The sequence below is a fragment of the Oryzias latipes genome, chromosome 2 (genome assembly GCF_053564925.1).
Source record: "Oryzias latipes strain Hd-rR chromosome 2, Olatipes_Hd-rR_3.1".
NCBI classification, from domain to species: Eukaryota; Metazoa; Chordata; class Actinopteri; order Beloniformes; family Adrianichthyidae; genus Oryzias; species Oryzias latipes.
This window is the reverse complement of record NC_136238.1, coordinates 28,096,659-28,120,162: the sequence shown is the minus strand read 5'-3', so window position 1 is coordinate 28,120,162 and position 23,504 is coordinate 28,096,659. Positions and strand designations below refer to the sequence as shown.

At 40.1% G+C, this 23,504-nt stretch overlaps 1 long non-coding RNA gene across 1 annotated transcript; it reads left to right on the top strand.

The window, feature by feature from the left end:
- The first annotated feature begins 1,810 nt into the window (after positions 1-1,810).
- Positions 1,811-13,586, top strand: LOC144988413 (uncharacterized). Its single transcript, XR_013652329.1, has 3 exons — positions 1,811-3,081; positions 3,505-5,080; positions 11,437-13,586. It is a non-coding gene; the product is annotated as an uncharacterized LOC144988413 (long non-coding RNA).
- The last annotated feature ends 9,918 nt before the right edge of the window (positions 13,587-23,504 follow it).

Below are 23,504 nucleotides of genomic sequence, written 5' to 3'. Positions count from 1 at the left end.
TTATTGAGAATTACTACAGGAAACAGTGATGAAACCTTTTTTAACAGATAAATTAGAGCACTTCATTGTAATACTATAATATATGAGATACGTCAAAAAAATTGACAGTTAAAGAAAAAAGAATATAATAGATACTAATATTTTATAAACTCCATCAAAATAATTGTTTCATCTCATTTATCATAATATTTATAGTTTTTTTTCTTTATCACACACCATTAGACTCGTAGTGTAAATAAATTAAAATGCAGAAAAATCATTTTAAAGAACTCTTTGGTCCGTCCCTGAACTCAACATTTTTCCGGTTTGTTGTCACATGTCAATCAAAGCCTGATCGCCGCAACAGCAACACGAAACGAGAAAACCTATACACGGGTCCCTAGATATGTAAATAAAAGAAATTAATAAATCGCAACGTTCCTTTTTACGAGATTTTCCACAGGAAAAAAAAGAGAAAGGCACGTCACGTGACCCACGTCAGCCCGCATATATGAATGGAAAAGATCAGACGCTTTCAGATCCTTTGAGGAAAAGTTGAACGTAACAAACAAACAACTTCATGTCTGCAATACTACGAAAATAAAGGGGATATATACTGCTAGAAATGTTTTCAAAAATAAATCAGTCAATATTCACTCATATTTTACAATTTTCTGCGGAAAAAAAGAGAAACATATTAGTCACGTGACCCACGCGCACGTCTGCAGATATGAATGAAAGTTAACGTGTTTCTCCAACGTAACAGAGCCTTTGGGAGAAAAAGTTGAACGAAAGAAGCAAACTACAAACTGTATGTCCCAAATGAAAGCATATTTTAAAAGAAAATGGTATATTTCTCACTAGAAATGTTGTCAAAATAAAAATTAGTCCTCAAAATATCTTGTTTTATGGGATATTCCACCGAAAAATTAACGTGCATCCACCATGTTTTTTGCTCACGGCAGGCCAAACCTCCAGTCACGTGATCCTGAGAAGGCTCGTAGAAAATGAATAGAAAAATGAAACGTATCCCCCTCACAGTTTAGGGGGCGTTTTTGTAAAACTCTCACGCATTTCCCTGTGGACAAATGTAGCTACTACACATTTTAGGATGAGACTGGGTTGTTCTAGATGGGGGTGGGCAGAACAGATGAGAGCTCCTCCCTCCTGATTCAGAGGGGAACAGTGGGCAGCAGCTGAAAGGAGGGAGTGGAAATGGGAAAAGTTCTCTGCACGTTTCTCCTTTCCAAGAACAGAGGGACACGACTCCATGAACAGCAGAAGCTAAAGAGTTGGAAAACATGCCCAAAGCTGCAGCACCACCTGCAGAAAGATGCTTCCTCTTCAGGCTCCGCCCCTCCACATCAAGAAAGATCAGAGTTTCTGCTGAGCTGCTATTGGAGCTTTCAGGGGGTCAGATCTTTAGGGACATTTGCTGTCAATGAAACCAGGAAGTAAAGTGTTTTGAAAGATTAGATTGATGACATCATCAGTTATGGAAACACTGGAAAATGGAAATCCAGCAGAGTAGTAAACATCATGAACTTCCTGCAGGACAAACTGTTCTAGACTGTTGGAGACAGGAACAGCTTTGGTCTGGGAGTTGTCCGTATTCTCAGATGAAATCTTCTCCTCCAATATCTGCTGCTTCCATCACCTGAGAGACTTTTTCTTCCATCCAACATCAGCACCTCTGAAAGAACCGCCTACATGTGTGAGCTGGAGGCGGAGCTTAAATGGGATTTAAAAACTAAGGACCAATGTTCTCTTTCTGGATCAAACCGACAGCTTTGATGGACCTGATTGGGATGCAGTTCTGATCAACCGGATGGAGATCCAGTTGATTCATTGTTTAGTTTTTTCATTTGAGGAAATCTTTGTTGCTGTTTTGTTGTTTCCTGATGATGTCACAGCTTTAGTCTGTTTGTGACTTTGGGAGCTTGTCTGTAAATATTCTGTATATTTATGGAGATCCAGTTGAATAGAATAGAATAGAATAGAATAGAATAGAATAGAATAGAATAGAATAGAATAGAATAGAATAGAATAGAATAGAATAGAATAGAATGCCTTTATTATCACTGTACACATGTACAATGAGGTCATTTGTCTGGCGTCTGACACTAAATCTTCTAACAGATCATCCTACACTTGGTCTGATTTGAATGTCCAGCTCTCTGACTGTCCATTTCTTTCAAACATTGATGTCTTTTTGTCTGGACTTCCTGCAGGTGTCCTGGATTGTCCCTGTCCCTCTGTCTCCCTCTGCTGGTCATCTGCCATTTCTGTCCTCTGGCCTTTTCCTGCAGGTGTTGGTTTTTTCTCCACAGGTGTCCAGGATGACTGGCGGGGACTCCTGCTTCACCTGCAGCCCATCTCCACCCTCTGACTGTGTTTCTGACTGCTGTTCCAGCTCATGGCCGCCAGTCTGTCAGCTAACGTCTGATGGGATGGAGCTGACATCTGCTAGAAGATTTCCTGTCAGACATCAGACGTCTAGCAGCTGCTCTGCACTCTCTGATCACTCTGTCAGGAATGGTGTCTGGTCCAGCAGACCTCTGGGCGTTAACTCTTCATGGAGTCTTCCTCATGGCAGCCATTGTGAGACAGAGCAGCTGGTGGTCAGGAGGAGGGATGGTCTTCCTGGCTGTCATGTTGTTCTGAGCCTCAAACAGCCTAGAGGTCATTGGCTGCATCTAGAATGGAGGTGTGACTGTCACAGGCAGGTGATGATGTCCTGTAGTTGGAGATCACCTGGATGCTCTGTCACATGTGGCGGGAATCTCTGCTGTTCTGGAAGTGGATTCTCTGAGCATGTGGCACAAAGGTGGAAGTTTCTTCTTCTGAGGATTCAAACCTGGAAAAGAGTTTAGTTTGTCTGATCAGGAAACTGAAAATGAGGACGTCAGCGGAGCAGAAAGAGGAGGAACACCGTCAACAATCATGTTGGAGCTCCAACAGGCATTTTCCTGACTCAGCAAAAACATCTGTTTGTTTTTCTTTGTTCTGTCCAGCAGCTGAACAAATGGAAGAAGGTTGGAGGTTCAGTGGACCAAGAGCTGGATCATCTAAAGGAAAACGGGCTCCACACACAACATCTATGTGAGGATTATTCTGGAATTACTGGCTCCATTTGTCTGAATTATGGGTTACAGCTGATAAATTCACATGAATAATGAGGTCATGAGAGAAAATTTACATTTTCTTGCTGGTTTCTATTGAATAGAGTGATTCCAATCAGACTAGTGAAATATTCTGAATGTTTCTGAATCTCCATTGATTCATGACTTCTGATCAGTTCTTCTTTCTGTAACTATGATCTAAATGGACTTTAATGAAAGACCATGTGATGTTTCCATTGATGCTAAAGCTGACCAATCATGTTATTGATTACAACACGAGCGCTTTCTGTGTCTAAAATCAGTCCCAGAAGAGTTCAACCATGACTTCAATGCCTGAGCTAAGCTCCTCCCCCTTTGTGTGTCTTTGTGTGTGTGTGTTTCTTGTGTGTTCCCCTGACTGCAGCAGTGTGTCGTCAACAAGAAGCTGATTCCTAGAGAAAAGTGAGAGTTTCAGCTCTAAGGGGTCTGAAGTCCATCTGAGAAGATCACTAACTCATCAGTCCTGCTGTCCCTGAAGACCGGCTTCATGTTCAGAACCAGCTTCAGGTTCTGGGCTGGGATTGGATGTGTTGTGGTGGCAGTAAAGCAGGTTCAAACCCGGATCAAAGCAGAATGTAGAAAGTGTCAAAGTGTCAGTCAGACTCCCAGACAGAATGTTCCAGATCAGCATTTATTGGTTATTTCTTGATGTTCTTCATCTTTGGAGAAAAGCAGAGCTAGAAAATCAAACAAAGTTCCATCTATCTGGTAAAAACTTGGATTCATTCAGTCTTTCCCGTCTGGACAGATTTCTTTGACGTCTTTTCTTTTCATGTAAATTCAGTCAAACATGTTGATCCTTCATGATGTGGATGAGTTGATATGAAACAGTGTTTTCTGCAGCAGGAACATGTGAGAGGAAACCTGCTGTTCCTCAGCTGATCTTCATCATTCCATCTCAGCAGCAGATGAGGAGGATGTGCTGCTGGAAAATCTGCCTCACAGACTCAGTTTGCAGCTTCTGCTTTCAGGTTTGACTTCTAGTGTCTGGAGAAACAGGAAAAAGAAACAGGAAATCTCCACAACACTCTAGAACCATCTAGAACAGTATTATGGGATGTTTCATATCTGAATCACTGGGATCCATCTTCATGTTAACATCAAAGTGATCGTGTCAGATGAAATCTTTCCTGTTTGGAGTTTCCTTCATGTCACAATAGGATCCCAGATCTCCCATAAGGCCTTGCAGCTCCTCCTCATGTTGATTCTCTCCCAGTTGACATCCATGGAGATTTTCACTGCTGTTGTTCAACTGTAGAGTTTGTCACAGACGCTCAAACTCATGAAGAGTTCAGCTGGAAGTTGAGAACGAGGCTTTGAAACCAGCAGCAGTTTGAGTCCATTCTGATGTTCCATTCAGGTTTCTGCTACAACAAGACTTTATTTTGAAAGAGCCAGTGGGGCAGAAACAATAGAAGGAGGAGATTACCAACCCCCCCTGGAATGTTGCCCCCTGTGCAGTGGACTAGTGGGGGCAGGGACGGCTGAACCAATCACAGAAGACTGTTGCAGCTTTCCCTCCAAAAGTCAACCAATCAGATGTTGTTGTTTGGATTCTTTGTCTTGAAGTTTCACATGTGGAAGCTTCCAGAGTCTTTTCTGTTTGCTCTGCAGGCTGAGCAGAACTGACTCCTGCAGGATCACAGGAACTTTCAGGAAAATCTCCAACAAGGAGAAAAGTTTCTGTTTGGACCTTTTTTCTGTGATTGTGAGACTAGCAGATGATCGATCGGAGCTGCAGTGAAGAGGACGGCGGTGTTTGTGGGAGTTGGAGCTGAAGATCGGAGCAGGAACCATGTCTTCAGAACCTCAGGAAGGTTCTGTCAGAGAACAACTTTCTGCTGCTGAAGGAACCATCGTCCAGAACGAGGAGGAGCTCTGTCGTCAGCGCAGACTGCTGGATAGCAGCTGGAACCCGCAGCTTCAGCTCCACATAGTCGGTACGTGACTAAACATTTGAATTCTTTGGATTGTCCTGATCTTTATGTCACTGGTTAGGTGTTAAAGAAATATTTTCAATGGTATAACGACCTTTCAGATAAAGTGATGTCATTTTACGTAATCACCAATTTTATTCCTAAATAAGGAGCAAATCAATAAAATTTTTGACCAGAATCAGGTGAGACTTCTTAGTGTCAGAACTTTCTCATTACTGTCCAATCCAAGAAAAGGAGGTGTCAATGTAAAGCAAGTTACATACATTTGGTTCTCCGTGGTGCAGCAGTAGGGCGGTCGACCCATGATCCTAAGATTGCAGGTTCAATTCCCACCTTGCACGCCCATGAGTCGAAGTGTCCTTGGGCAAGACACTGAACCCCACCTTGCCTCTGGTGGTAGGCAGACGCCTGTGTTTGGCAGCAGAGCCGCCACCAGTGTGTGAATGTGTGATCCTTGTACCTACCTTCTAGGTAGAAAAGCGCTATATGAGTATACGCCGTTTACCATTTAGTCAAAATAACCACAAGAACTAAAGTTGATATCAAATCCTGTTTTATTTCCTTACTAGCAAATATAAATTAATTAGGAATATAATCAAGAAAATTGTCCAATTCAATTCGAAGCTTCACAAAAGATAATTTAGCTTAAAAAACACACATTTTAAAGCAAACATCGTATTTACATTAAAGATATTTTAAGTTATTAATATAGAGAGATTCCAGACTTTTATTTCCTTTTATTTCCAGGCATCAGCAAAACATTCTTCTTTGTTTGGAGCCATGGAGCCAAAAACTGAAAGCAGAGAACATATAAGGTGACAGACCACATTTTAATTTAAAAAAAGCTAAAACGCATGACGAAAGTCAGAAGAAAATGAAAATAATGTCTAGAAAGTCTGCAAAATAAGAAACTAACGGGTAAAATGAAAATCATGATAACGTTTCTTGAAATTAACAAAACAATAAGAAAGCAGTTATTTTATTAAAAATACCACATTCTGATATTATTAAATGACGTTACATATGCTCCTGTATGTTTGTGGACATTGGTTGTAGCCCATCAACTTACTCACAACCGGTCACATGACCTCATTATTCCAGCATTCAATGCATTGTCACAGAGGCATGTGAATGAGAAAAACATTTCCTGCTAACGTTTTCTCTTTTTGTGAACTGCAAATTTCATCAGGAACATTTACTAACTTGTACTGAGTGAAAACATTCAAGAGGCAGAGTGGGGGAGGGGCGCTCTCTTTGTCGGGTTGGGTCTGGCACTCTCAGTCCCCAGGTGCCTCCCAGCTCTCTGGCCTTGGGGGCCCCTGTGGCGGTCCTGCCGAACCTGGCCTGGGTGGCGGATCTCACCTGAATGAAGTATTTCACATGTGTTGGTCTGAATGCATAAGTATGCATGTGTGAACATCAGGGGGGTATTCCAGAAAGCAGGTTATGCTAGCTCCCACGGTAAGTTTGAGGCTAAGGAAGTTGATAACCTCAGCTTTCGGTTCCAGAAATGGAAGTATGTTTCAGGGTAGGTCAAGTTGCCATGACAACTCATGCTCTGAACATAACCTGGTCTGGAGCAGGTTTAGTTGAAGCTTAGTTTGTTTACAGAGAGGTGAAGCAGCATGGCGTGTCCATTTGAAGATGATTTAGTGGATGAAGAAGCTCAGATAATACTTTTTCCACCGTGAGAGGGCGATAAGACCACATATGGATGTTGGAAAGATAAATTTTTTTACTTTGATCTAACTTAACTATTTGCTTCAGTTAAGATAAATCATTTTTTTAGGTCACCTTAAAAAATAATACGTAGTTTTCAGACAATTATTTTCCTTTCATTCACATTAATTCAATTAAGTAGGTGTAACTTTGGTGCTGCTGTTAGAGCGGCACCACAAGGGATTCTGGGATACCATTCCCTTTACCTGTCTGGACGGATTTGGGTTTAAGTGTGGGTTTTTGACAAAATGTGTTTAGTTGTTTAACTGTTTGAGCTGTTTACCGTGTTTTGCTGAGTTATTTTGTCCTACTTTGCTTATGTCTCTGCACCATGAGTGAGAGTAAAGGAGGGGATGATGAGTTTATATAGCACCCCTACCGTTCAAACCTATAATTGTAATGACAGATAATTCTTTATTGAAATTGTGACTCCGTGTAATTTTTTTCCGTCCTTTTAATTGTTATAAAAATGAGCATATCTGCCGGCTCAAACGTAGACATATGAGAGTTCAAGAATCATAATTAATTAAGATGGAAAAAGATTAATTGAATTGGAGTAATATGACATTTAGTTAGATAAATATGTAAATATGAGTTGTAAAAAAAAATTAGTTTTATAGATGTGAAATGAGGTTGAATAAATTTAACTCAATTATTTGTTACCAATAGAAGTAATTCGTCTAAGTTGGCAAAATTGGATAAGTTATATATATGCGTCACAAGGAAAATGGAAATAAGATCAGAAACTCGTGCGTTTACTTTGTCTGTTCTTCTACTACAAGCAGGAACTCTTTCTTTTGCTGATGATGCAGCTGTATTACTTTTTGATGGACGTATAATCTTCATACACCGTCATTAAAAGCTCAGACTCCGCCTCACTGAAGTGTCGCGCTCTCTTTTTTTCTCCACGGGTTTCCATGGTGATTCCGGTCGCCATTCAGTTCTATATAATAATAATAATAATAATAATAATAATAATAATAATAATATACTTATCAGCAGCTTAATAAACATTACTAGTGCTTGTTAATCTTATAAATATTTTATCAATTCAATTCAATTTTATTTGTATGGCCCAAAATCAGAACAACAGTCATCTCGATGGGCTTATCAAAGACTCTTATTATAAAGGGTTATCTCACTTTCACCTGTTTATTGCAATGTGTTATGTTGTAAAAAAAACATTTGATTAAATTCACAAAGCACAATTTAAGATGTAAAACTCCCCACTACACTCTTTACACACTTCTGTCAGATAGACATGAACATTTTCACATTTTTCTCTGTTGTTTCAACTCGCAAAGGTCAAGCCTTTGTAGAAAAATAAGTCCAGTATTCTGAAAAACTTTTTTTTAAATCAAGGACTTTATGTTTACTAGTTCACAAGTTAATCACATTTAAGTCTTAATGCAAAAACTGACAGCTATTGTGACCAAGGAACCACCAGTGCAGAGTGGAGCCACCAAAAAAATGGCAGAGACAGTAAAAGCTTATAAACATTTTAATTTAGTTAAGAATTTAAAAGAGCAGTTTTAGCAGTGTTGTAGTTTTACTCTGATAAGCTGGACACAGATAAAAACAATAAAAGGAGATGCAGGAATAAAACAGGAAGGCGGAGCCGACCGCCCGTGCAGGAGGGGAGGGAAAGGGAGGGACTAAGCCAGTACGAGGCAGCGCACCTCACTCCACTCCGTGCTGAAACCAAATAAAACGAACCCACACACAATGAGAAAAACGTGCCAACAAAACTTCCACTACACACTAAAAGGGAAAAAAATTACAGTGAGGGAACTGGAGTGAGGAAGACGCTGCCACCAGGGGCCCCCTCACTGACATCGCACGCACCGACGCCCAACTAAGACCTATACAACAATAAAATAAATCAAAGTCAACCACACAATAAATTAGGGATGTCCTGTTTGACACGGCGCTTCAGCGAGCATTTCACCGTAATGAAACAGAGTGTTTCGGCACAATGTTTCTAGGCTTGTGTCAATTAGCGCAACACGTGGTTGATGACGTATGAAGCATCAAATGCTTCATTTGGTCGAACCACGGTTCAGATGTCACTTGCAGTTGGGCGCACTATTCTCTAGAAACACGAAATGAATCCCGAACGTTTCCCGACCAGTTCTATTGTTTCCCCTGTATCAGAATCAGCGTCAGTTCATTGCACTTTACCATGACTCCTGGTAAAAAAACGTACTGTGGCTCAAGATCGTTTCTACTCGATTTCTCCTAATAAAACAATGCACTATGAACGTCGTGTATAAAAAAATACTTAGATTTATAATGGCAAGACAAATATAACATCAGTAGAGATAGCTCAGTGAAATGGTTGCTGGGAGTCACATCCAGAGGTCTTGGGTTCAAGGCCAGCATCTTACAATTTTGTTTTATTTATTTTTTGCTTTGTGTTTTTTTTCCTTCATGTGATGTGTGTTTTGCTGTCAAGCACTTCTCACAGAAAACGTCACATGTTGTGTTGTTTTACATTGTTCTTTTTAATAATCATTAACAACATTGTTTTGTTTTACGTTTTTTCATCATTTCCACATTGAAGTGTTACAAGGAGCTTAGATGAAGCATATGATATATATAGAGTCCGCCACCAGATGCCGCTGTTCTGTGTGGTTTCAAAGCCGTGAAGGGGTGGTTCATTTTTCCGGCACAATTACATGAACCCCAAGGGAAGCTTCATGGGGCTTCTATTCCCATCCCTACAATAAATACAACGTCGCTCTAAAAACACATTAAAATGTATTAAGAGGGTGGGTACAGAACATGCAGTGGCTCATGACATCTGCAACACCTCCAGCCACTTACAGCATCTAGTTAAAAGAGCAGAATATGAGTAAAAGGTGATCTACATCCTCCCAACAAGAGGAGCTTCAGCCATACATGCCACCATGCATGCAGGCAGCCACTGTCTATCCACTCACTCCCTGTTTCTTATATAAGGACAGACACAGCTGGACCAAATCCCCAATCAAACAGGCATGCACCTGTCAAAAGCAGAGCTGCTGGTTACACTATTAAAAAGTGACCATGTAAACCTGTTGAGTTCAATGTAATGTAGATGAGAAAGTCGGTGCACCAAACCTTTGTGCGGGTGCACCAGCACAAAAGTTTGATGGACTGACTTTCTCAACCACATTACATTGAACTCAACAGTTTAACACGGTGCAAAGATTGAGTCTAGAATCCTGGCCTAAGAGACACAACTATCACCACTACTGAGGGTCTTACTCCCCCCCCCAGAGGAGATGGGGTAGGGAACAGAAGATCAATGGTCACCACCTTATTATTATAAAAGATGAGTGTATGTACTGTGTCGGGTGTGTGTTTACTAAAATGCATAGTTTAAAATAAGTGGGTTACCTTTTGTGAAAATGTAGAGAGTTTCTTTGATTACCATATTTTCACAACTGTATTTTCTCCAAAATGTATGACGTGTCCTATGGTGCAGTGGGCCTATTGTGTTGTTGTGTGACTTCGGTAAAGAAGACGTAGGAGAGGACAGCATGAGAATGGCAAGTGTGGTCGTGAAAGAAGACGTACAAACAGCTGCCAGAGAATTCAACATCAATGAATCCATGGTACGCAAGTAGAGGAAGTTTGAAAACGAACTCCGAAAAGTCATGAAGATGGAGCTGAGTTTCCACGGAAACAAGGCGAGGTGGCCAGAGGTTGAAGACCAACTGAAACAATAGATTAATGACAAAAGAACAGCTGGTAGAAGCGTCTCTACATTTATCATTCCACTGAAGGCAGAAATGCTTGCATTTTCAAAGAGGGCCGTCTTGGTGCTTTGTTTTATGAAACAGTGCTATCTGTCAATCCGGGCAAGGACTATGGTGGCACAGCAACTTCCAGTGGATTCTAATGAAAAGCTGTCCATATTCTGCTCATACTTTAGATTGCAGACAAACACATCCAGCCAAGCCACATCACCAACATGGATGAAATGCCGCTTACTTTTGACATCACAGTGAGTCAAAATGTCAAGAAGAAGGGGAACAGCACAGTAGCGTTATGCAGAACAGGGCACAAAAAGGCAGCTTTTATTGTTGAGGGAGGCAGCGTCCGGTGAGTGATGCCTTGGGCTAAGTGTCTGCTTGCACAGTTCTTCGAGCTTTCACAACAGCCGGCTAAATTTCTATCAAACACGCCAGGGAACCTGGCGTGTTTGATAGAAATTTAGCCAGGCTGTTGATTTCAGATACAGAAGATGAGGACTTTGATGGATTCTTGGATGCTGATTGATGACTGAAAAAATAAACAATAAATCACAACCAACTCCCGCTGTCCTTTTTTGAAATACATTAGCATGCGATATTATTTTAATTTACCCGCGCCTTAAAACCTGGTGCGCCTTTTGTATGTGTTAAATACAGAAAATTCACTCATAACTTAAACTGCGCCCTATAATGCAGTGCGTCCTATGGTCATAAAAATACGGCATGTGTTTGACCTACTGAAGACTGAAAGACTCACATCACCTCTAACTGTCCTAACTGTGAAAGAGAACTACGACATTGTTCATTTCAATTATTTTACTTTAAAAAAAAGGATTTAAATCTTTCTTGCCAATTTACAAGGTATAAAAGGTCTCCTTTTTTGTCTTTTTGTCCCTGCAGTCCTCCTTCAGCGTTATGCGAGTGAAGATGATCTGTGCAACCAACAGAGGAATTTAAGAATGGAACAGGAGGAATCAAAGCCTCTGCATATTAAAGAGGAACATGGAGAACCAGAACCTCCACAGTTTAAAGAGGAACATGGAGAACCAGAACCTCCACAGTTTAAAGAGGAACATGGAGAACCAGAACCTCCACAGTTTAAAGAGGAACATGGAGAACCAGAACCTCCACAGTTTAAAGAGGAACATGAAGAACCAGAACCTCCACAGTTTAAAGAGGAACAGGAGGAATCAGAGCCTCTGCATATTCAAGAGGAACATGGAGAACCAGAACCTCCACAGTTTAAAGAGGAACATGGAGAACCAGAACCTCCACAGTTTAAAGAGGAATATGGAGAACCAGAACCTCAACACATTAAAAAGGAACAGGAGGAATCAGAGCTTCCACAGATTAAAGAGGAGCAAGAGAAACAAGAACCCAAAATGATTAAAGAAGAAAAAACAGAAGAAACAGAACCTCTATTGATAAATCAGGGTCAAAAAGGGTTCTACATCAGTCAGAATAAAGATCAGCTTAATCTGAAGCAGGAGACTGATACCTTGATGGAGATTCATACTAATGAAGAAGATGAGAACAGTGAAGCAGATCTAAGCAATCAGCAGAGTTTTAAGGTAACTGATAGTCAGGAGGAAGAAGGAAACCAACATGAAGAATCATCAACTAAAGATGAAAAGACAGACCCACAGAACAGAGATCAGAGGAAGAAAAGAGACAGAAGACATGTCCAAAATGTGGACAGCTCTCACATGTTAGAAGGTCAGTTTGAATCTGATGTAAAAAAAAATACCAGGAAGACAAATCTTGGTAAGAAATACAAACAATCTCCAAAAGAAGAGAAACTTTCCTCTATCAGGTCTGGTAAAACCTCAAGAATAATTACTAAACCATCTGACTACATGGAAACTGGGTCTGATGAAAGATGTTATATCTGTAAAGAATGTGGAAAAAGCTTTTGTAACAAATATCTGTTCAGAATTCATATAAGAATCCATGCAGATGATAAGAGATTTTCTTGTAAAGAATGTGAGAAAAGCTTTAGGTACAGATCTTGTCTAGAAACACACATGAGAACTCACACAGGAGAAAAGCCCTTTTCTTGTAAAGACTGTGATAAAAGTTTTAATCAATTATCTACTCTCAAAAGACACAGGAGAGCTCACACAGGAGAAAAGCCTTTTTCTTGTAAAGAATGTGATAAAAGTTTTAGTCGTATATCTTATCTCAAAACTCACATGAGAACTCACACAGGAGAAAAGCCTTTCTCTTGTAAAGAATGTAAAAAAGGTTTTAATCAAATGCCTCATGTCAATAGACACATGAGAACTCACACAGGAGAGAAGCCTTTTTCTTGCATAGAATGTGATTCAAGTTTTAGGTGCAAATCTAATCTTAGGGCACACATGAGAACTCACAAGACTTTCTCTTCACAAACAATGTAATAAAGGAGTTACTGTAAACTCTAAATTCTAAACTTTTATGATAAGAGGTCGACACCTCAACCTCTGCACCACAGTTAAACACTTTATTTTACAGGAGGGAAAAAAGTTTTGTATCTCAGAAAATGTGAATATTTTTAAATAAGTTTTTAATGTTTAAAACTCCTGGGGTCAAACCCCAATGTTCTAATGAACTCCATAGCAACCTGAGCTTTCATTTCAAGTACACAGAACAACAGGCTGATATACCACATTGATGCAGTAACTCTTTCAGAGGGAAGCACAAGTGAGTATTTAATGTGTAGAAATGAAGTTTTCTAAATACTTGATTGTTTTAATATGATATTCTTACTTTCTAGGAATTTTTTTAGGTTTATTCTTCTCTATAAAAGCAAAAAAGTAATGGATCAATACATTTCAATCTTTGTGTAATGATACTATACAAAGAGTTTCACTGCTGATAAATTATGTACAACTTTTTCACAAAATGAATTGTTTTAGATGTACCTGCAAATAGAAATGAGTTGTTGTTGTTTTTGAGTCATTATAGTTAATTCTTGAATGTCTTCATTATGGTTGAAATGTTTTTTTAAATCTTTAATTCTAACACGTTTAATGTGATCAGTGAAAATTTAATAAATATATAAACACACAGTAGTGACTGCAGTATATACTTTGTTAGGTCAAGTAATAGGGGAACGGAACACGTAGTTCAAGTCAAAGTCAAAGTAACTTTATTGTCAAAATCTACAATGTTTACACATGCATAGAAATTGAAATTTCGTTTTCTCTTCAGCTTCAGTTTAAACTGGGAGACAACTTCAAATTGCACAATATTCAAACTATAAATAGTAGAGGCAATAAATAGTAGAAAAAAATAAAATAAAATAAAAACCACAATGTAAAAATTGAGGAGAAAATAAAGTGACTAAAGTATAGTTCCTTGTTTAACTTAAGTTTTTTTACGGCATTTGAGGACTGGTGGAAGGTGCAGTCAGTGCTGATGAGGTATGTGACGTGTGTATGTCAGGGATCAGCAGAGCAGGAGGGCAACAGGGCAGCAGGAGGGGAGGGGGGGCAGGGCTGGGAGAGAGTTCAGCTTCCTGACAGCCTGGAGGAGAAAACTGTCTCTGAGTCTGCTGGTCCTGGCCTGAAGACTGCGTAGTCTTCTCCCAGATGGCAGCAGACTGAAGGAGCTGTGGGATGGATGGGTGGGGTCATCTGCAATGCAGAGGGCTTTTCGGGTCATGCGGGTGTTGTAGATGTCCTGGAGGGAGGGGAGGGGGGCACAGATGATCCTCTCAGCTGCCCTCACGATGCGTTGGAGGGACTTCCGGCAGGACGCGTTGCAGGCGCCATACCACACCGTGATGCAGCTGGTCAGGATGCTCTCCACGGCACCTCTGTAGAACGTGTGCATGATGGGGGGAGGGACTTTAGCTTTCTTTAGTTTACGGAGGAAGAAGAGATGCTGCTGGGATTTGGCAGCCAGGGCTGCGATGTTATCTGACCAGGAGAGGTTGTCTGTGATGTGCACACCCAGGAACTTAGTGCTGCTCACTCTTTCCACCGTTGTGTTGTTGATGGTCAGAGGAGCATGCTGAGTGTGCACTCTCCTGAAATCCACCACCATCTCCTTCGTCTTCTCCACGTTCAGGAGGAGATTATGGTCTCTGCACCAACCAGCCTGGTGGCTCACCTCACTCCTGTAGTTTGTCTCATCGCCGCTCCTGATGAGACCCACCACTGTGGTGTCGTCAGCAAACTTAACGTAAATGTTGGAGCTGTGTGTCGGGGCGCAGTCGTGGGTCAGCAGGGTAAAGAGGAGGGGGCTCAGCACACATCCCTGGGGAGCCCCCGTGTTCATCATCATCACCATCATCATCATCACCCTGTCAGGAAGTCTAGCAGCCACAGAGGTGTGTTGAGCCCCAGCTGAGCCAGTTTGTGAGTGAACTGCTGGGGGGGGGGGGGGGGGGGGGGGTGATGGTGTTGAATGCTGAGCTGAAGTCAATGAACAGCATCCTGACATATGAGTCCTTATTCTCCAGGTGGGTGAGTGCGGAATGCAGAGCAGTTGAGATGGCGTCCTCTGTTGAACGGTTGGACCGATAGGCAAACTGAAATGGGTCCAGGGAGGGGGGCAGGGCAGACTTGATGTGCCGCATGACTAGCCGTTTGAAGCTCTTCATGATGATGGGGGTCAGAGCAACCGGACGGTAGTTGTTTAAGCAGGAGGGAGATGGTTTTTTTGGGACAGGTATGATGGTGGTCGCTTTGAAGCATTTGGGGATGACACCCTGACTCAGAGAGATGTTGAAAATGTCTGAAGACATCAGCCAGCTCAGCAAAGAGACAAGCAATAATTGTGAAATTCTTATTACAGTGAAAAACAATAGAGAAATGTACTTGATTTAATTAAAATTATAACACATTTAGTGTAACATTATAAAAGAAAAGTGAAAAATTAAAGATCTTTGGAATGCAAACATTTTTCACAGACAATCTGCAAAGATTTTAATGCTGTTTCTTGCTTCTGTGTCTTCCTCAAAGATTTTTTCAATAAAAAAACTGGGAAAGATTTAAATAAATTCACAGATTTTTTCAGGTTAAGACAAAAAAAACACTTAACATTTTTATTTACAGTACAGACCAAAAGTTTGTACACATTCTCATTCAAAGACTTTTCTTTATTTTCATGACTATGAAAATTGTAGATTCACACTGAAGGCATCAAAACTATGAATGAACACATGTGGAATTCTAGACATAACAAAAAAGTGTGAAACAACTGAGAATATGTCATATTGTAGGTTCTTCATAGTCGCCACCTTTTGCTTTGATTACTGCTTTGCACACTTTTGGCATTCTCTGGATGAGCTTCAAAAATGTTGAGAAATGCAGAAATGTGTGCTGCAGATCCCATGTTAGCCACTAGAGGGCAGCACAGCAGCTTCAGTCTTTGTCATTGTTGCTGTGTGAGCCTGAAGGAGCTTCAAAGTGAGCTGCAGCTTGGTTCAGACAAACCTCCACATTCACACACAGATTTGATCCTGAAGAAGTCTGAACAGAACATTTCAGGAGAACTCTTCAGTCCAGAACATGAGCCTGCATTGTTCCTGAAACTGGGATCAGAGTTCTGCTCTCTGCTCCAACAGAACCACCTTCATGAGCTCCTGGTTTCTTCTGGATCCTCCAACATTCAGACGCTCTCTGACTGAGTTCATGTCTGCACAGAAACCTTCAGGATTCTCTTCTTCCACACGTCTTTCACTCTGAAACTCTCTTCTGAATGTGGATCATCTCAGTCAGACGTTCAGCAGCATCAGAGCCGTGCATGTGCTCCTCCTCATGAGTCCTGAAGCTGCACCGTCAGCTGCAGAGCTTCAGAGCTGCTTCCTTCTCAGACTTTCCACTTTCTTTGGCTCTCTGGCTCTGATGCTGCTGCTGCTGCAGAAAAACTCTGCAGAGACTCACAGAGAGAGGATGGAGGCAGCAGATGAAGCTGCTGCAGACTGACAGCTGATGGAACTGAAGCACTTTCTACATTCTAGTTCCAAATGTTCTACAGGATCAATCAGAGGTTGAAAGTCTTCCTCAGTACTCTATGGTACGTTTTATGGAATTTACTGAGTACTTACAGTTTGTTTACATGGTACTTTTTATGGGACTAACTGGGTACTTACATAGTACTTTTTTGTGTCTACTCTATACTTACATGGTACTTACTGTGTATTTATGTGATACTATGTTAAGTGTTGAATGTATCCAAGAGTTTAATGTATCCAATTTCACTCTTACTCTTACTCCATTTCCCATGAGTCACTTCTGACTGAGTCATTTTTTGAGAGTTGAAGACATCACTCGCTAAATAAATGAACTCTGATGTACGAGGAAGACGTTTTTGTTCCATGCTCATTCATTAATAAATATGCCTAGAGGAGGCTAAAGTTGATCCTGTCCCGAAGTCTTCTTCATCTATCCACCACGCAGATGAAAGATCAGAGCTGCGCTTAACAGGTTATGGGCCCAGGCAGCAACGGACGCAAGTGATAGAAGAAAAAGGCGCGACGTAAAAGAAACATTGATGGATCAGAAAAATACAAAGCAAGATTTGTTGCAAAAGGTTAGAGCCAGAGACCAGAAATTGATTATGAAGAGACATTCTCACCAACAGCAGACATGACGAGTGTTAGAGTACTTATGCAGAAAGCGGCACAGGAAAAACTTATTCTGCATCAAAAAACAGCCTATTTACACGCACCCATAGACTGTGAAATATATGGAACAGCTAGAGGGTTACGAGAAAAAGTCAGAGACTGGTGAAAAACTTGTGTGTATGTTGCAAAAATCTCTTTATGGTTTAAAACAATCAGGGAGAAACTGGAATGCAATGTTACATGCATGTTTAACCGAGAATGGATTTGAACAAAATTCAGCCGATAACTGTGTGTATTCAAAACAGAAAAAGGATGAAAAGGTCATTCTACTAATATGGGTTGATGATATAATTTTGGCAGCAAACTGTTCTGAAAAGTGTGAAAAGATGCTAACTGAGAGGTTTAATAGGTTTAAAAGTCTTCTTCATCTATCCACCACGCAGATGAAAGATCGGACTATTTGGTTCATACCTATGTGGTACATACTGGATATTTATCATATACTTACTGGATATTTACATGTTGTGCAAAGGTGTCTTTTTATGGTACTTACCACATGTAAGAACACGGTAAGTACAAATAAAGTACCTTGACCTTTAGGTCTGCACTTGTGTGTTTCACGGTATTTACCATGAATTTACCACAGAAATACCCCCTAAGTACAAAGAAACTGGACTGTAAAAGAAAGTCAGCCCTATTTACACTCGATAACTTGGTACTTTCAGTAGTAAATGATGGGTATGTTCATGTATTACCTTCCAGTACAGTGTACATACACACTTGGTCTTCTGACCTTACCAGATGAGACAATGCTACCTTTTTGGTAAAGGTGAAGTGACTGCGTTGTAAAAACATATTCTGGCCTGAGTACTTCTTGTAACATGAGGCAAATTTAAAGACAAACAAGACACGTTCACCTTTACCAAAAAGGTAGCATGGTCTCAGCATTGACGTGACCAGTGAGCAGCGACATACCAGTGGACTGTCACTGGAGGAGTCCTCAGCAGGAGGGGGGGCATAGGGTGCAGCAGACAGCCCAGCAGCAGAAGTAGATGGCTGCTCAGCTCCTGCCTGGACCACTGTCGCCTCATCTTCAGCGTCATCAAAGTCTGGAGGGAGGTTTTGGATGAGGAACTCCCTCTTCATCATCTGCTGGACGAGAGCTCGTCTTGATGGCGCGTGTGGACACAGTCTGAACAGCTCCCTGTAGTCCCAGACTCTGCCCTGCAGAGTCCAGAGCTTGGTTGAGTCTTTGGCTCGTTGAAGCTCAGCCTGACGCTCTTCTGGGGACTTGTCCTTCATGCAGACTCGAGCAAGGTGTGTTGCGAGGGTTTCCGTGGCCTTAACACAGAGCGGGCAGTGGAGGATGCGACGGTCGGGCTTCCTGTAGCAGAGGTGAAACATTTAAAAAATAAAAAGGGCTAAAACATTTAAATACAGAGCAACACTTCTCCTTTTCTGAGGAAAACATGCAGAGGTGGCTAACATGCTGAACCAACAGACAGGACTAAATGTACCCAAAGCAGGACTAAAAATGGACCAAACAGGACTAAATGTACCCAAAGCAGGAGTAAAAGTGGACCAATCTTTTTAAACTTGCTCTTTTACTGTAAAACCAGGATAAAACTCAAATTTAAGACAGGAAAAAAGCTCTAAATGGTTTTAAAGTTACTTACTTTTTGGCAGACATATTGTTTTCAAAATCAGGATCTTTTCTGCCAAAGATATGCTTTTTATAAGAATCTTTGAGCAGACACAGCAATGCTGTAAAATCAGCAATCAAATCAATAAAAAAGGTGTCAAGGAGAAAAGATCTTGTGTTTAGTCAGCAGAAAGGTCTGGTAGAGTAAACCGTGGAAGGAAGAATGAGACAGCAGGAGAAAACTAGCTTCTTTTATGCTAAAAACCTGGCTAGTCAGGTTTAATGTGATGTAAATTTAAGGTAGGAGTGGTCAAGACTGAACCCACCAATGAAAAGTTAACTTCTTTTGTTCACCTGAAAGGTCAACTTCTTTGTCTGGCCTATAGCTCATGTAAGGAATATTCATGGTGGGGGGAGGCAGAAAGGTGTGACATTCCAGCAGAAGTTGGTCCAGACATTGTACTTTTAAAACAAAGTTTGACTTTCTAACTCAATATGAATGAAATATACAATGTGAGCATTTGATGTTTTGTTTGGATTCTGATTGAAAGCCGAGCAAAAACATATTTTTTCTTAAAGGAAACAGATTTTCACTCAGAATCCATCCCAACATCCTTCTGTTTTTGAGTAAAACTTTACATTAAATGTTTCAAATGAGGCAGGTCTGAATTGTGTACAATATATTTAAAATCACTGTTTTATGGGATTTAACCAGGACTTATTTTGTTTAGCTGAATCCAAACCTCTTGTGAACATTTTTTCACCATTTAGAAACCACTTTAAAGTGAACTTATTCTGTTCACCTGGAAGCTCAAGTTTTAAATCCTAAATCAACCCATTTTAGTCGTTGCAGTGGAACTTCTTTGTCTGGCACGTGAAGGCTATTCATGAGGGGGGGGGGGGGGCATTCCAGCAGAAGTTGATCACAACAACTTCAAACATTGTACTTTTAAAACAAAGTTTTACTTTGAACTCAATGTAAATGAAATGTTCACAGTGAGCAAATCACGTCTTGTTTGGATTCTTAGTGAAAGGCGAGTAAAGAAACATTTTTGTTACAACAGACTTTCACTCAGAATCCAACCAAACATCCTTGTTGTTTGTGTTTTTGATATGCTGGTACAAAATGAAATAGTTTAAACTTATTCTAATATGTGAAGCTTTTAAGGTAAATGTGATGAATTAGTCAGTGAATTTTGTGAAATCATGTTTGGTTTGTGTGAAATTGATAGAATGTTTTTTGTGTATGAACCCCAGGAAGACCAGCGACCACTTTGTGGAAGCTAATGGGGTTCCAAATAAATAAATCATCTGTTTTTGAGTAAATGTAACATTAAAAGGTTAAAAATAAACCCGTTTTGTGGTGTATGTTTCAGTTTTGCTCTAACTCCAACAGGATTTGCAGGATTTGCACAGGTCCAACTTCTTCTCCTTTGTTTCTACATTTGACACAAACCAAAGTGGGAGGAGTCATCTTTATGAAGTCCATCAGAATCCTAGAAAGAAGTTCTAGATCAGTGTTTTTCAACCTTTTCTGAGCCACGGCACACTTTAACCTTAAAAAAAATCCCGCGGCACACCAGGATCCAAAAATTAAAAAAAACAACAACGGAGAAACTCATACTCTGTATTGATCTACAGTCCCTCCACAATCTCACATGCATTTTTGAGATAATTGTTGCAGAAAAAGCTGGAAACTGCAGCTGTTTTTTTCTCTAAAAGATGCAATAAAAAAAACAGTTTGATGTGTGTTCGTTGATTTCAAGACGTTTAACAACAGATCTCCTTGTGACTCCTTGTCACTCTCACAACCCAATGCATCATGGGAGATGTAGTGCATTAAACGGCCGGCGTAGATCGCTTTTCGGAGCTTCATTGTTTTGTTCACTTGTTCCACGGTCTGATACCGGATTCTGTGGAAAGCTGCACCGATAAAGACGAGCTTTAGCTGGTATTTTTGTTAGAACTGAGCGACTTTACGAGCTAAATCGGGACAAGGAAGTGAAGACTTTAACCATTTCTGATTGGTCAGACTGATGACATGTGATTAAGCTCCCCAAGAATGATTGGTGGAGACAGTTAAAGGGACGGGACTTTTCCAAAAAAAAACAGCTTGAGCTGCAGCTGAATCGCGGTACGTCATTCTTATCAAAATATCTTTAATAAAATAAAATAAACGCAAAGAAAAAGTATTTTACCATATTTTATATTCCTAACTCCTCAGTGTTTTATCAGGGCCTGTTTGGATGAACACAGAGCTGAAATCCTGGAGATGGGAAATGTTTTTATATCAGTTAATGAGGGCAAAATTCCCACGGCACACTTGACCATCTCCCACGGCACACTATTGTGCCGCGGCACACTGGTTGAAAAACACTGTTCTAGATCATATATATCTATACATCCTTGATTGTAAATGGTGGAACTAAAGTTCAAAACAAGTCAACACAGATCAAAGGAGACACAGATGATTTCCTGGAATGAAGAAAACATCAAACATCATGATGTGATCTGGAACTGAGCTGTTCTTCAGAAGATCCTCCCAAACATGGAAACTGTTGCTGCAACACGTGAAGGTTTGGTTCTGTTGCTAGTGAGATCTGATGGATCAGAACCAGACTTCTGTCAGCTGGAACTGGGGCTTCTTCCAGACCATGTGACCTCATGGACAAAGTTCCAACATGGTTTCAATGAAATGTGGAGGTTTTCCAGGAAACGTTGCTGCAGTTCCTCCGTCTCATCAAATGAGAGATTTCTCTGCACTAAAGAAGAAAATCTTCCAGAACAGCTTCAAGCTGCAGAAAAACTGTTTCCATCATTCTGAGGACATTTCTTTAGGCTTCATGTGAAGAAAACAAACTGTTTGAAAAGATGAAAACAGAAACAAAGACGTTTCTAGAAGCTGCAGATGCAGTTACAAAGAACAGCCAGCAGGTGTCTCACTGTTGGAGTCTCTGGAGTTGAAAAATGACTTTTCTTTGGTGAAATTCAGTCATTTGGATGAAAGACAAACAGGAAGACAAATCCTTGTTCTTCTAATATTGGATCCAAATGTTGGTAGAAAGTAAAGCAGCAACAATCAAATGAGCAGCAGGTCTTTTTAGTTCATCTCTCACTAGAATGAGATCCAGACTGAAGCTTTTGGAAACTTGGATCATTCCAGCTGAAACTCACTTGGATCAACTGTGGACATTTCTGGAGATTTCAGGACGTGGATTCAACAAATCCCAGTTAGTTTGCTAAGAAAAAGAAGAAAACTCATTTCCTGAAACTCTGGGATGTTTGAAATCCAGTTTTTAGCTCTGGGAGCTGAAAATGAGTGGAGCTGATGAGAATCCATCATCCTCTGTGAACGCTGGATCTTCATCCCTGAAAGTCCATGTGAAGAGGAGAAATGGTTGCTCCTCTTCACACCAGAGACAGGAGCAAGAACAGATTTGACTGCATTTTGACTGAGAAGCTCATTATTTGTCAAACTTTTCATTGTTAAATAATGTTTATGCCTCCATTTCAAATCAAGCAAGGAAGTTAAAAGGATCAAACGTCTTCATTAACGAGCACTTGACAAAACATAGTGCAGATATTGCCAAGAAAGCGCATTATCAAAGAAAACAGGGGAAAATCCCGAACACTTGGAGAAACAATTGTAAAGTTTTCATCAGGCTGAACGGGAGTCCAGAGGAAGCAAAAGTGCTATTGATCAGGAATATCATGGACCTGGACAGATATCAGTAATCGCTGCTTCTGGGATATCAAGGTAACAAACTCTCAGACACAACCATGAGGAACAATAACTTAACTGGATGGAAGTCAGCCAAACATCACAGAAGTAAACGGATCTAGATCAACTGATGCTAAGGACATTTGAGTTCACTGCTCTTAATATACAAGACATAGAACATGACATTGATCCAATCAACAACTTTTTCCCCAACATCAAGGATGACTTCTGTTACTATACTGAGGATCACTACAACCAGAACGTTGAGACTAAAGATAAATTGTCAATTATCCACATTGATAGCAGGAGCTTGTATAGATACTTTAACAATATCAAGGAAAATTTACATAAATTCTTACATCCATTTAGTGTAATTGCAATATCAGAAACCTGGTTTAACACAGAAAAGGGAGTCATGGACTTTAATTTAGATGGCTATGAACTAAGATACAATAATAGACTTAATAAGGGTGGAGGAGGAGTGGCATTGTATGTTCATAATACCCTGAAATTCAAAGTGTTGGAAAGCTTGGCAACTGTGATTGACAATATTCTTGAAAGTATAACTATTGAAATCTGTAAAGAAAACAAACAAAAAAACATTGAAATATTCTCATCTTGGATTGAAAAAAATGTCTAAGTAAAAATGATAAAGTAAAATTCATCTGTGGGGATTTCAATATTGACTTGTTAAATCCTAAAAAACTCAGTATCAGTTTATTTCGAAAAATCACTAGACCCAGAAGAATTACAAACCAATGCAGAACTTTAATTGACAATATGTTCACTAATGAGACTGTAAATAAAATAATTAATGGATTATTAATTAATGATATAAGTGACCATCTTCCAGTGTTTACCGTATATGATGATAGTTACAGAAATTATGAGTTTAACAATTCAACACAGTACAGAAGGGTTAAAAGTGAGGAATCCATAAATGCATTCAAAAATGATTTATTAACCCAAACCTGGGATGAAATTTACAAAAAACAATGCATCAATGAGGCTTATGAATGCTTTTTAAAACTATTTGAATCATTATTTAA